Source organism: Rutidosis leptorrhynchoides, chromosome 2, assembly GCF_046630445.1.
Source record: "Rutidosis leptorrhynchoides isolate AG116_Rl617_1_P2 chromosome 2, CSIRO_AGI_Rlap_v1, whole genome shotgun sequence".
In the NCBI taxonomy this organism is placed as follows: Eukaryota; Viridiplantae; Streptophyta; class Magnoliopsida; order Asterales; family Asteraceae; genus Rutidosis; species Rutidosis leptorrhynchoides.
Window position 1 is genome coordinate 54,195,150 of NC_092334.1, and position 12,351 is coordinate 54,207,500.

Genomic DNA, 12,351 nt, shown 5'->3' on the forward strand with positions numbered 1-12,351 from the left:
GATCAAGAAGCAAAAGTGTAGTAGGTGGTGTTTGGTTGACGGTTTACAGCGGTGGCAGCAGTTTAAGCTTGTAAAACAGGAGTGTGGGTTTAGTAAAACAGAAACGTGCAGTTGTTTTTGGGCTCTTGACCGAACAATGATTACACCCAAAGGTGGTTGTAGTGTTTTGTTCGTAGGTACTTAGTTTGATATTATCGTGAAGTAGAAAGCAAATGGGTTTTCAATGGTTCTTGTCGACAATAAAAAAAAATACATAGCAGCTGCAGTTGATATCCATGGTTGAACGATGATGTAGGTTGTGGTGGTTACCGGGTGGTGTTTAACGAAGGTTTTGATTTGAACGAAAATAGAAATCGAATATAGTGAGTATGTAAAACAGTAATTCTCGAATGATGATGATGATAAATAGTAACTGCAACTGGGTTTGGTTGTTTCAAAGTGTGGTTCTCGTGGGTTTGTGAAGAAGAAGAAGAAGAAGGTGATTAAAATAGTCGAACACAACAGTTAGTAAAACTGAAACATAGTAGCAATTGCAAGTTAATTAAACAAAAGTACAGATTAAGTTGGTGATGGTATTTTGGACCGGATCATAAAGTATAGCAGTAACTTACGTGCAGTAGACCTGTGATCATGATGCTTGTGGTTTGGGTGTTCGAATATGATGATGGTACACAACAGCAGTTCAAAGTAGTAGGTGAGAGGTTTATGGGTTTGTGTCTCGTTGACATCATCAACAACAATTATGGTTCGATTTTTTTTTGAAGCTTGTTAATAGAAACAAGTTTAATATATAGCGTTTTTGTGAGGTTTGATGGTGGGTTTGTGATGATCGATTCATGATGGTGATCGGTGTTCAAGGGTGGCGAACATGGTGACGATCAAGGTGGTTGGGCTGTGGTTGATGGAGCAATAACAAAGAGGAAGGTGATGGTTGATTCCCCCTTCTGTATGTAAATGTAATGTATGTATATATATATATGTAAAATATAAATATATAATAATAAATAATAATATAATAGTGAGCCTAAAAATCAAAGAATACACAGTAACAATAATTCAAACATAGTATAGCAGCCGGTGTTTTAGATTCTTCTACCGACAGTTTTACCCGGATGGCTATATCGTACACCGTTGTAAAATCAGTGGCGGATTGTAGTGACCCGAACTTTTCCATGTTTATATATATATTAAATGAAATTTTTATTTACATGATTAATTGTTTCCAACATGTTAAGCAATCAAACTTGTTAAGACTTGATTAATTGAAATAGGTTTCATATAGACAATTGACCACCCAAGTTGACCGGTGATTCACGAATGTTAAAACTTGTAAAAACTATATGATGACATATATATGGTTATATATATAGTTAACATGATATTATGATAAGTAAACATATCATTAAGTATATTAACAATGAACTACATATGTAAAAACAAGACTACTAACTTAATGATTTTGAAACGAGACATATATGTAACGATTATCGTTGTAACGACATTTAAAGTATATATATCATATTAAGAGATATTCGTACATCATAATATCATGATAATATAATAATTTAAAATCTCTTTTGATATTATAAACATTGGGTTAACAACATTTAACAAGATCGTTAACCTAAAGGTTTCAAAACAACACTTACATGTAACGACTAACGATGACTTAACGACTCAGTTAAAATGTATATACATGTAGTGTTTTAATATGTATTCATACACTTTTGAAAGACTTCAAGACACTTATCAAAATACTTCTAATTAACAAAAATGCTTACAATTACATCCTCGTTCAGTTTCATCAACAATTCTACTCGTATGCACCCGTATTCGTACTCGTACAATACACAGCTTTTAGATGTATGTACTATTGGTATATACACTCCAATGATCAGCTATTAGCAGCCCATGTGAGTCACCTAACTCATGTAGGAACCATCATTTGGCAACTAGCATGAAATATCTCATAAAATTACAAAAATATGAGTAATCATTCATGACTTATTTACATGAAAACAAAATTACATATCCTTTATATATAATCCATACACCAACGACCAAAAACACCTACAAACACTTTCATTCTTCAATTTTCTTCATCTAATTGATCTCTCTCAAGTTCTATCTTCAAGTTCTAAGTGTTCTTCATAAATTCCAAAAGTTCTAGTTTCATAAAATCAAGAATACTTTCAAGTTTGCTAGCTCACTTCCAATCTTGTAAGGTGATCATCCAACCTCAAGAAATCTTTGTTTCTTACAGTAGGTTATCATTCTAATATAAGGTAATAATCATATTCAAACTTTGGTTCAATTTCTATAACTATAACAATCTTATTTCAAATGATGATCTTACTTGAACTTGTTTTCGTGTCATGATTCTGCTTCAAGAACTTCGAGCCATCCAAGGATCCGTTGAAGCTAGATCCATTTTTATTTTTTCCAGTAGGTTTATCCAAGGAACTTAAGGTAGTAATGATGTTCATAACATCATTCAATTCATACATATAAAGCTATCTTATTCGAAGGAACTTGTAATCACTAGAACATAGTTTAGTTAATTCTAAACTTGTTCGCAAATAAAAGTTAATCCTTCTAAATTGACTTTTAAAATCAACTAAACACATGTTCTATATCTATATGATATGCTAACTTAATGATTTAAAACCTGGAAACACGAAAAACACCGTAAAACCGGATTTACGCCGTCGTAGTAACACCGCGGGCTGTTTTGGGTTAGTTAATTAAAAACTATGATAAACTTTGATTTAAAAGTTTTTATTCTGGGAAAATGATTTTTATTATGAACATGAAACTATATCCAAAAATTATGGTTAAACTCAAAGTGGAAGTATGTTTTCTAAAATGGTCATCTAGACGTCGTTCTTTCGACTGAAATGACTACCTTTACAAAAACGACTTGTAAAATAGAGTTCAATATGAAACCATAGCAATTTGATTCACTCAAAACGAATTTAAAATGAAGAAGTTATGAGTAAAACAAGATTGGATAATTTTTCTCATTTTAGCTACGTGAAAATTGGTAACAAATCTATTCCAACCATAACTTAATCAACTTGTATTTTATATTATGTAATCTTGAGATACCATAGACACGTATACAATGTTTCGACCTATCATGTCGACACATCTATATATATTTTGGAACAACCATAGACACTCTATATGTGAATGTTGGAGTTAGTTATACAGGGTTGAGGTTGATTCCAAAATATATATAGTTTGAGTCGTGATCAATACTGAGATACGTATACACTGGGTTGTGGATTGATTCAAGATAATATTTATCGATTTATTTCTGTACATCTAACTGTGGACAACTAGTTGTAGGTTACTAACGAGGACAGCTGACTTAATAAACTTAAAACATCAAAATATATTAAAAGTGTTGTAAATATATTTTGAACATACTTTGATATATATGTATATATTGTTATAGGTTCGTGAATCAACCAGTGGCCAAGTCTTACTTCCCGACGAAGTAAAAATCTGTGAAAGTGAGTTATAGTCCCACTTTTAAAATCTAATATTTTTGGGATGAGAATACATGCAGGTTTTATAAATGATTTACAAAATAGACACAAGTACGTGAAACTACATTCTATGGTTGAATTATTGAAATCGAATATGCCCCTTTTTATTAAGTCTGGTAATCTAAGAATTAGGGAACAGACACCCTAATTGACGCGAATCCTAAAGATAGATCTATTGGGCCCAACAAGCCCCATCCAAAGTACCGGATGCTTTAGTACTTCGAAATTTATATCATATCCGAAGGGTGTCCCGGAATGATGAGGATATTCTTATATATGCATCTTGTTAATGTCAGTTACCAGGTGTTCACCATATGAATGATTTTTATCTCTATGTATGGGATGTGTATTGAAATATGAAATCTTGTGGTCTATTGTTACGATTTGATATATATAGGTTAAACCTATAACTCACCAACATTTTTGTTGACGTTTAAAGCATGTTTATTCTCAGGTGAATACTAAGAGCTTCCGATGTTGCATACTAAAATAAGGACAAGATTTGGAGTCCATGTTTGTATAATACTGTGTAAAAACTGCATTCAAGAAACTGATTTCGATGTAACATATTTGTATTGTAAACCATTATGTAATGGTCGTGTGTAAACAGGATATTTTAGATTATCATTATTTGATAATCTACGTAAAGCTTTTTAAACCTTTATTTATGAAATAAAGGTTATGGTTTGTTTTAAAAATGAATGCAGTCTTTGAAAAACGTCTCATATAGAGGTCAAAATCTCGCAACAAAATCAATTAATATGGAACGTTTTTAATCAATAAGAACGGGACATTTCACGGATAAAGGTCTTCAGAAAAATCCCAAATTTTTAGATTAACTATATTTATTTATTTTGGTCATTATGGTATAAAATTCAGTCATTATTTATTAAATCAAAATTATCTCAACTGTCCGCGCTCGATTCTGGGTAAAATATAAAAAGTTTTAAAATTTAACCAATAGCTTCTAAATACATTTTTAATAAGCCTATAATTTATATAACACATTTTCGACTCATCGTTTATTTTTAAATCACATAAGTTCGAATTCAACTTATTTAAATAACCATCGAATGATAAACGAGTGCTTCTATCGTTTACTAAATAAATTCGGAACTATATAAATATATATTCAATATACCTTACATATATATATATATATATATATATATATATATATATATATATATATATATATATATATAGATTTATTTTAATATCATATATTATTTTATTTACATAATTAATTAAATCATATAATATTTTAATTTATAATAATTAATATATATGTATGTGTGTGTATATATATATATATATATATATATATATATATATATATATATATATATATATATATATATATATACACACACACATAAAGGTTCGTGAATCGTCGGGAATAGTCGAAGGGTAATTGGTTACATGAACACAGTTCAAAGTTTTTGAAATATCAACATTACAGACTTTGCTTATCGTGTCGAAAACATTAATTCATATAAAGATTAAGTTTAAATTTGGACGGAAATTTCCGGGTTGTCACAGTACCTACCCGTTAAAGAAATTTCGTCCCCGAAATTTGATAGAGATCGTCATGGTTGATAATAAGTATGTTTTCATGATGAATATGAGTTGATAAATAGAGTTTTATCATCCTTGAGTAATATGAATGAATCAATTTGATTACTCGAAACGTACGAGTAAAGCTTTCACAAAAGGGTGAAATGAGGAAAATAAGATTTGTCTTGACTTTTGATGTAGTCATGGTTAAATCTTCCGGGATTTAAAGAATTTAAAGAAAATCTTCGAAATCTAAAAGATTTGATTCTTTGGCGAATAAGGATATTAAGATCTCTATAATTAAGTACGGTGATCTGCCTCGATTACTCTGTCTGATATTTCCATTATAAATTAAACTTTTTCCGTTCCATTTTTTCAACAACTCTTATATTTTATACTTCAATTTATATTTCCAAAACATTTGCTAAATTATCAGAAGTCACCGGAAAAGATAGAATTATCAAGAAAATATATTCTTGATTTGTTTAGAGATTAGGTAGAATGTTAGAGTCGTGTACATGGCACATGATGATGGTAGGGTCTGTGAATCATCATGTTCCATTAGAAACTTAGCATGACTTACTGTAATATAATCACGTTGATTAAGTGTCATTATATTATACTAACTCATGCTTCAGTTCCCAACACTACTTCAATATCATTCATATTTTAAGTTTGAACTTTTCAGAATTTTAGAAACTAAAATAGTTTCCTTTTTGATGTAACACTGATAGTGCAAAAAGATAAATGATTTCAGATAAGAATAGTTATGAAAATATCTTCAGAAATATCGAGAATATTTACAATGAAAGATACGATGATATCTTAGAATTTCTAATATCGATGGATGATGATGAAGATTGTCAGTAAAATTTTAGAGTCAGGAGCAAGGTATTCGTTAACGACTTCAGTAGATACTGAATCATTTGGATTCTTTGAAGGCAGGTTTAGTCTGTGATTTGTCCACAGCCTCCTTTATAGTTTGCTCAATTTGTTTTTCAGTATCAAAACTTTTGAGCTTTTTCAGTATGTCGCTCTTTATTATCAAACTTTTGAGTGTTTAAACAGTCTTCAGTTTTCGCTGCTTCATCAGCTTTTTCAGAACTCAGAGATCTGATTCGTAAGCTAGAGTGCTTTTCAGGAATTCAGAGATTCCGAATTGAAATTCATCAGTCCAGAAGATATACGTTATATATATATATATATATATATATATATATATATATATATATATATATATATATATATATATATATATATATATATATATATATATATATATATATATATATAACTGTTGACGTAGGGACGCTGCGAAATTCGAGAATTAAGGATTAATGCTTCTCTGTATTTGGTATGGTATTTATCGTTACAAGATGCCGATGAGTTCATGATAAGACTTCAATAGATAATTATAGTGATTTGTCGGAGAGATTTAAGCCAAGGAGCAATGAGGTTGCTGGTACGTCTGCTGGTAATATGGTGGAATATAAAAGGTTCCCCGATAACAATAAAAGAGCTCGCACATATATCAAGGTTATAATAAGGTTGTTTTGAATGAAAAGTTGAAGTTGGCTTGCTGGAGCTGTGATAAAACTGGCTATCTCGAACAGGAGTTGCAAAGTTATTTTCGGTAATAATAACGCTAAAGGAATTAGCAGACATCTATGTGTTAAACGTTTACTAAGTTTTCGAGAGTTTTTCAGGTGCATAACTATATGTATAATTCCTTTCTTCCGTAGATGAAGTGCGGTTGGTTCATCCTCTCGATTGAGGTGTTTTCAAGAATCATGAAAGATTTGAACGCAGGTTGTAATCATTAAGATACAAATGAGGTTTAAGATGAAATCAAGTGGCAAACTTGAAGAATTATTTAGTTTTATATGTTATAATCAGTATTTTAATTCATTCTAATTGTCCAATGTTGGTAGTCCACAGTTAGTAGTCCACAGTTATATATAATATTCGAATTAATTAATACATATCGTGACCCATTGTATACATGTCTCAGACTCGATCACAACTCAAAGTATATATATTATTGTAGAATCAACCTCAACCCTGTATAGCTAACTTGAGCATTACTGCATATAGAGTGTCTATGATTATTCCAAATAATATATATAGATGCGTCGATATGATATGTCAAAACCTTGTATACGTGTCCCGATATTTAAAGTGCGTAAAATAAATAACAGAAATTAAATGACGATAAATAAAATTGCGAGAATTAAAATTGCGATAAATAAATTGCGATAATTAAATTGCGATAAATAAATTGCGATAAATAAAATGTAATACAGAATTAGCAGTTAGTTAGGAACAGTTAGCTAGGAATTTGTTAGCGTAGATTCTTAACAAAATTTCTCATAGTTAATTTATTTGTTTCTAACAAATTTTATTTTTGTCCAATATTTTCTTCATTATGCCACTTGTTGGATTCTAATAAGTCAAAATCCAAATTTGAAATTGAATGCAAATGGTTATTCTGTGGTAAATGAATTCGTATATCTGTGGATGTAAGTAGGATAGTAAATGACTGTTGAATCAGATTCGAAGAATGTACAGTGTAACTTATTAATGTGAAATCTAAATATTCCTCAGGTATTACCTACCTGTTAAAATATTTTGACCATTAACAGTTTGTACAGGAGAATTTTTAATTACAATCTTTATGAAAACATATATACATATATATTTTCTTCAGATGTAATCATGGATTTAATGAGTTAATATGATATTAAACTCATTTAGTTTTCGGTTGGAACTAGAATGAATAATCTCTAAAACTTTACATAATCGCCATGTCGAACGAAGATAAATGAGGTAGAACGATACGTAGAACGAAGATCATACTCGAAGTACAGATGGTGATGTTGAGGCGTGTGATGTTGAGGCTTATGTTATTGGTGGTACTGGTGTTGTCGGTACTGTTGTTGAAGCTGGTAGGTTTTGCACCATGTTTTCCAAGTTGATTACTCGAGAGCAAAGCTCGTTGACTTCTTGTATTACTCCAGAATGATTGTCGGTCGGATCGAGCGGATGCATAAGGTTTAGAATTTTTGATAAAATATAATCGTGGCGAGATACTCTGGAAATAAGGCTGAAAATGGTGTTTCGGATAGGTTCGCCGGTAAGGGCTTCAGGTTCTTCGCCGAGAGGGGAATGTGGTAGATGGATGGGATCACCTTCTTCTTGTCTTCAATGACTAAGTAGGCTATGAATCCATCAGATGAATTGGGGATGGCTGATTGGTTGATTCATTCCGGTCACGCTGTTTTCGGAGTTTAGGTGAACATCCATGTCGGAATAGCTTTCGGGTGCCGAAGAACTTGAACTAGTGACGAGTTACATTTCGTACGATTGAGTAAAGGATTTTTCGATAGGAAATGATTTCCGGCTATCGGATGGTATTCTAATTACATAGAATACTTATATATAGCATAAAGATTTCACAGATTACGGAGGAAATTTCGAAAGCTGTCAGGCAAAGGTAGCAGTAACAGATACGCTAAGATATGAATTAACAGATACGCTAAGATATGAATCTTGTCTATACACTATTCATGCAATCAATGCAGTAAGATGTGTCTAGACTAAGAATGATAAGCAAATGATTCCCTAAAAATGATAAGCAGGTAATTTTTGACACGAAATGATAAGCAAAACTTTTGACATACAGACACGGTCGAAGTCCAGACTTAACAATGCATCTATACAACTATCAGTTAGACACACTAATGCAAGACCTGGTTCGCTAAGACCACCACTCTGATACCACCTGTAGAGACCCGTCCTAATCCATCTGGATGAATACATTACATTTGGTTACATCGCGAGGTACTTGACCTCTATATGATACATTTTACAAACATTGCTTTCATTTTTAAAAAAACAAACTTTCATTACATCGAAAGTTGACGACATGCATACCATTTCATAATATATCCAACTATTATTGACTTAATAATAATCTTGATAAACTCAACGACTCGAATGCGACGTCTTTTGAAATATGTCATGATTGACTCCAAGTAATATCTCTAAAATGAGCAAATGCACAGCGGAAGATTTCTTTCAAGCCTGAGAATAAACATGCTTTCAAGTGTCAACCAAAAGGTTGGTGAGTTCATTAGTTTATCATAAACATTCATTTTCATCATTTTAATAGACCACGAGATTTCCAGATATTTAATTGTACACGTAACCCGAGTACAAAATAACACGCGTAACCCGCGAATTAAAAATCATTCATATGGTGAATGCTTGATAGCCGACTTAACTTTAATGCATAGAATATCCCCAAACCGAACCTCTCATCTGTATAATAATAATAATCTCGAAGTACTAAAGCATCCGTACCCCGAATGGGACTTGTCGAGGTCCATAGATCTATATTTAGGATTCGCGTCAATTAGGGGTATTGTTCCCTAATTCTTAGGTTACCAAGCTAAAAAGGGCGATATTCGATACTGAACAATATTCATACGACGATACTGAACAATGCTGGGTTGGCCTCGGATTCACGAACCTATATTATATATATATATATATATATATATATATATATATATATATATATATATATATATATATATATATATATATATATATATATATATATATATATATATTAACACATATAATCGTAATCGAACAACTTTATATATATGTAGTTATGTATTAAGATTAATATTTATATATAATTTTATTAAAACTTATAATATATTATAATGCTTATTTGATATATGATTTAATTAACGTTATGTCAATATAAATAATATTATATTATATTAGTTAAAACATAATATTATGTAATATTAGTATATATTTTTATATAAACATCTTCTGTTTGCAAAAATTAATAATAAAACTAAGTTAAGGATAATAATGATAATGATAGTAATAATAGTAATAATAATAATAAAAATGTTACTTTTTAATAATGAGAATTTTAATAAAGGAAATGATAGTTATTAATGATAATAAAATAATAATTTTAGTAGGAATGATACTTTTAATAATAATAGTAGTTTTTAAATAAACGGATAAATTTAATAATAATGATAATGAAAATAATAATTTTGATAATAATACTTAATACTTAATAATAACAATAGTAATAATAATTTAACTATAATCTTAATAATAATTATTGATAATGCTAAAAATGAACATATATTTCATAGCATTATTCCTCAAGAAAGACAAGCTTTTAGTTGCAATTGTTCTATTTACAAGTGATATTCGTTTAAATAATAAAAGGTGAAGACAAAAGACAGATTCGACGAATTGAAGACGCAAAGGTCCAAAAAGCTCAAAAGTACAAAATACAATCAAAGAGGTTCCAATTATTGATAAGAAACATCTCAAAATTACAAGAGTACAAGATTCAAAACGCAAAGTACAAGATATTAAATTGTACGCAAGGACGTTCGAAAATCCGGAACCGGGACCAGAGTCAACTCTCAACGCTCGACGCAACGGACTAAAAATTACAAGTTAACTATGTATATAAATATAATATAATATATAATTAATTATATAAATTATATATATATTATATTTATATAATAATCCGTCGGCAAGAAAGGCTCCAAAATGGTGTGAGCTGTAAAATCGAACTCCGCGACTTGCGGAGTTCAAAGAAGGAAAAGGCCGTGACTCGCGGAGCTCACCTGGACGAAAATTCCTATAAAAGGCAACGCATTCTGATCGTAAAAATATCCATAATCTATCTCTCTCTCAATATATACGTAAATATATATATAATTTATATTTTAATTTTAATTTTAATTTTAAATCCTAATAATAAGGGTATGTTAGTGAATGTTGTAAGGGTGTAAGTCAAAATTCTGTCCGTGTAACACTACGCTATTTTTAATCATTGTAAGTTATGTTCAACCTTTTTAATTTAATGTCTCGTAGCTAAGTTATTATTATGCTTATTTAATCCGAAGTAATCATGATGTTGGGCTAATTACTAAAATTGGGTAATTGGGCTTTGTACCATAATTGGGGTTTGGACAAAAGAACGACACTTTTGGAAATTAGATTATGGGCTATTAATGGGCTTTATATTTGTTTAACTAAATGATAGTTTGTTAATTTTAAATATAAAGATTTACAATTGAATGTCCCTATAAATAACCATATACACTCAATCGGACACGATGGGCGGGGTATTTATATGTACGAATAATCGTTCATTTAACCGGACACGGGAATTGATTAATAGTCACTAGAATTATTAAAACAGGGGTGAAATTATGTACAAGGACACTTGGCATAATTGATAACAAAGTATTAAAACCTTGGGTTACACGCAGTCGATAACCTGGTGTAATTATTAAACAAAGTATTAAAATCTTGTTACAGTTTAAGTCCCCAATTAGTTGGAATATTTAACTTCGGGTATAAGGATAATTTGACGAGGACACTCGCACTTTATATTTATGACTGATGGACTGTTATGGACAAAAACCAGACGGATATATTAAATAATCCAGGACAAAGGACAATTAACCCATGGGCATAAAACTAAAATCAACACGTCAAATATCATGATTACGGAAGTTTAAATAAGCATAATTCTTTTATTTCATATTTAATTTCCTTTATTTTATATTTAATTGCACTTCTAATTATCGCACTTTTATTTATTGTTATTGCATTTAATTGCACTTTTAATTATCGTACTTTTTAATTATCGCAAGTTTATTTTATCGCACTTTTATTTATCGCAATTTCATTATAGTTATTTACTTTACGCTTTAAATTAAGTCTTGTATTTATTTTTAATATTTTACATTTAGGTTTTAACTGCGACTAAAGTTTTAAAATCGACAAACCGGTCATTAAACGGTAAAAACCCCCCTTTATAATAATAATATTACTTATATATATATTTGTATTTTTATAAATTAAACTAATATAGCGTTAAGCTTTGTTTAAAGATTTTTTTTCCATGTGGAACGAACCGGACTTACTAAAAACTACACTACTGTACGATTAGGTACACTGCCTATAAGTGTTGTAGCAAGGTTTAAGTATATCCATTCTATAAATAAATAAATATCTTGTGTAAAATTGTATCGTATTTAATAGTATTTCGATGTAAAAATAAAGCTATTTTATATACACCTCGCATAACATCAATTATACATGATAATTAATACTTATATTAGTAATAATAATAATAATAATAATTGTAATATTAATAATAACAACAATAATAGTA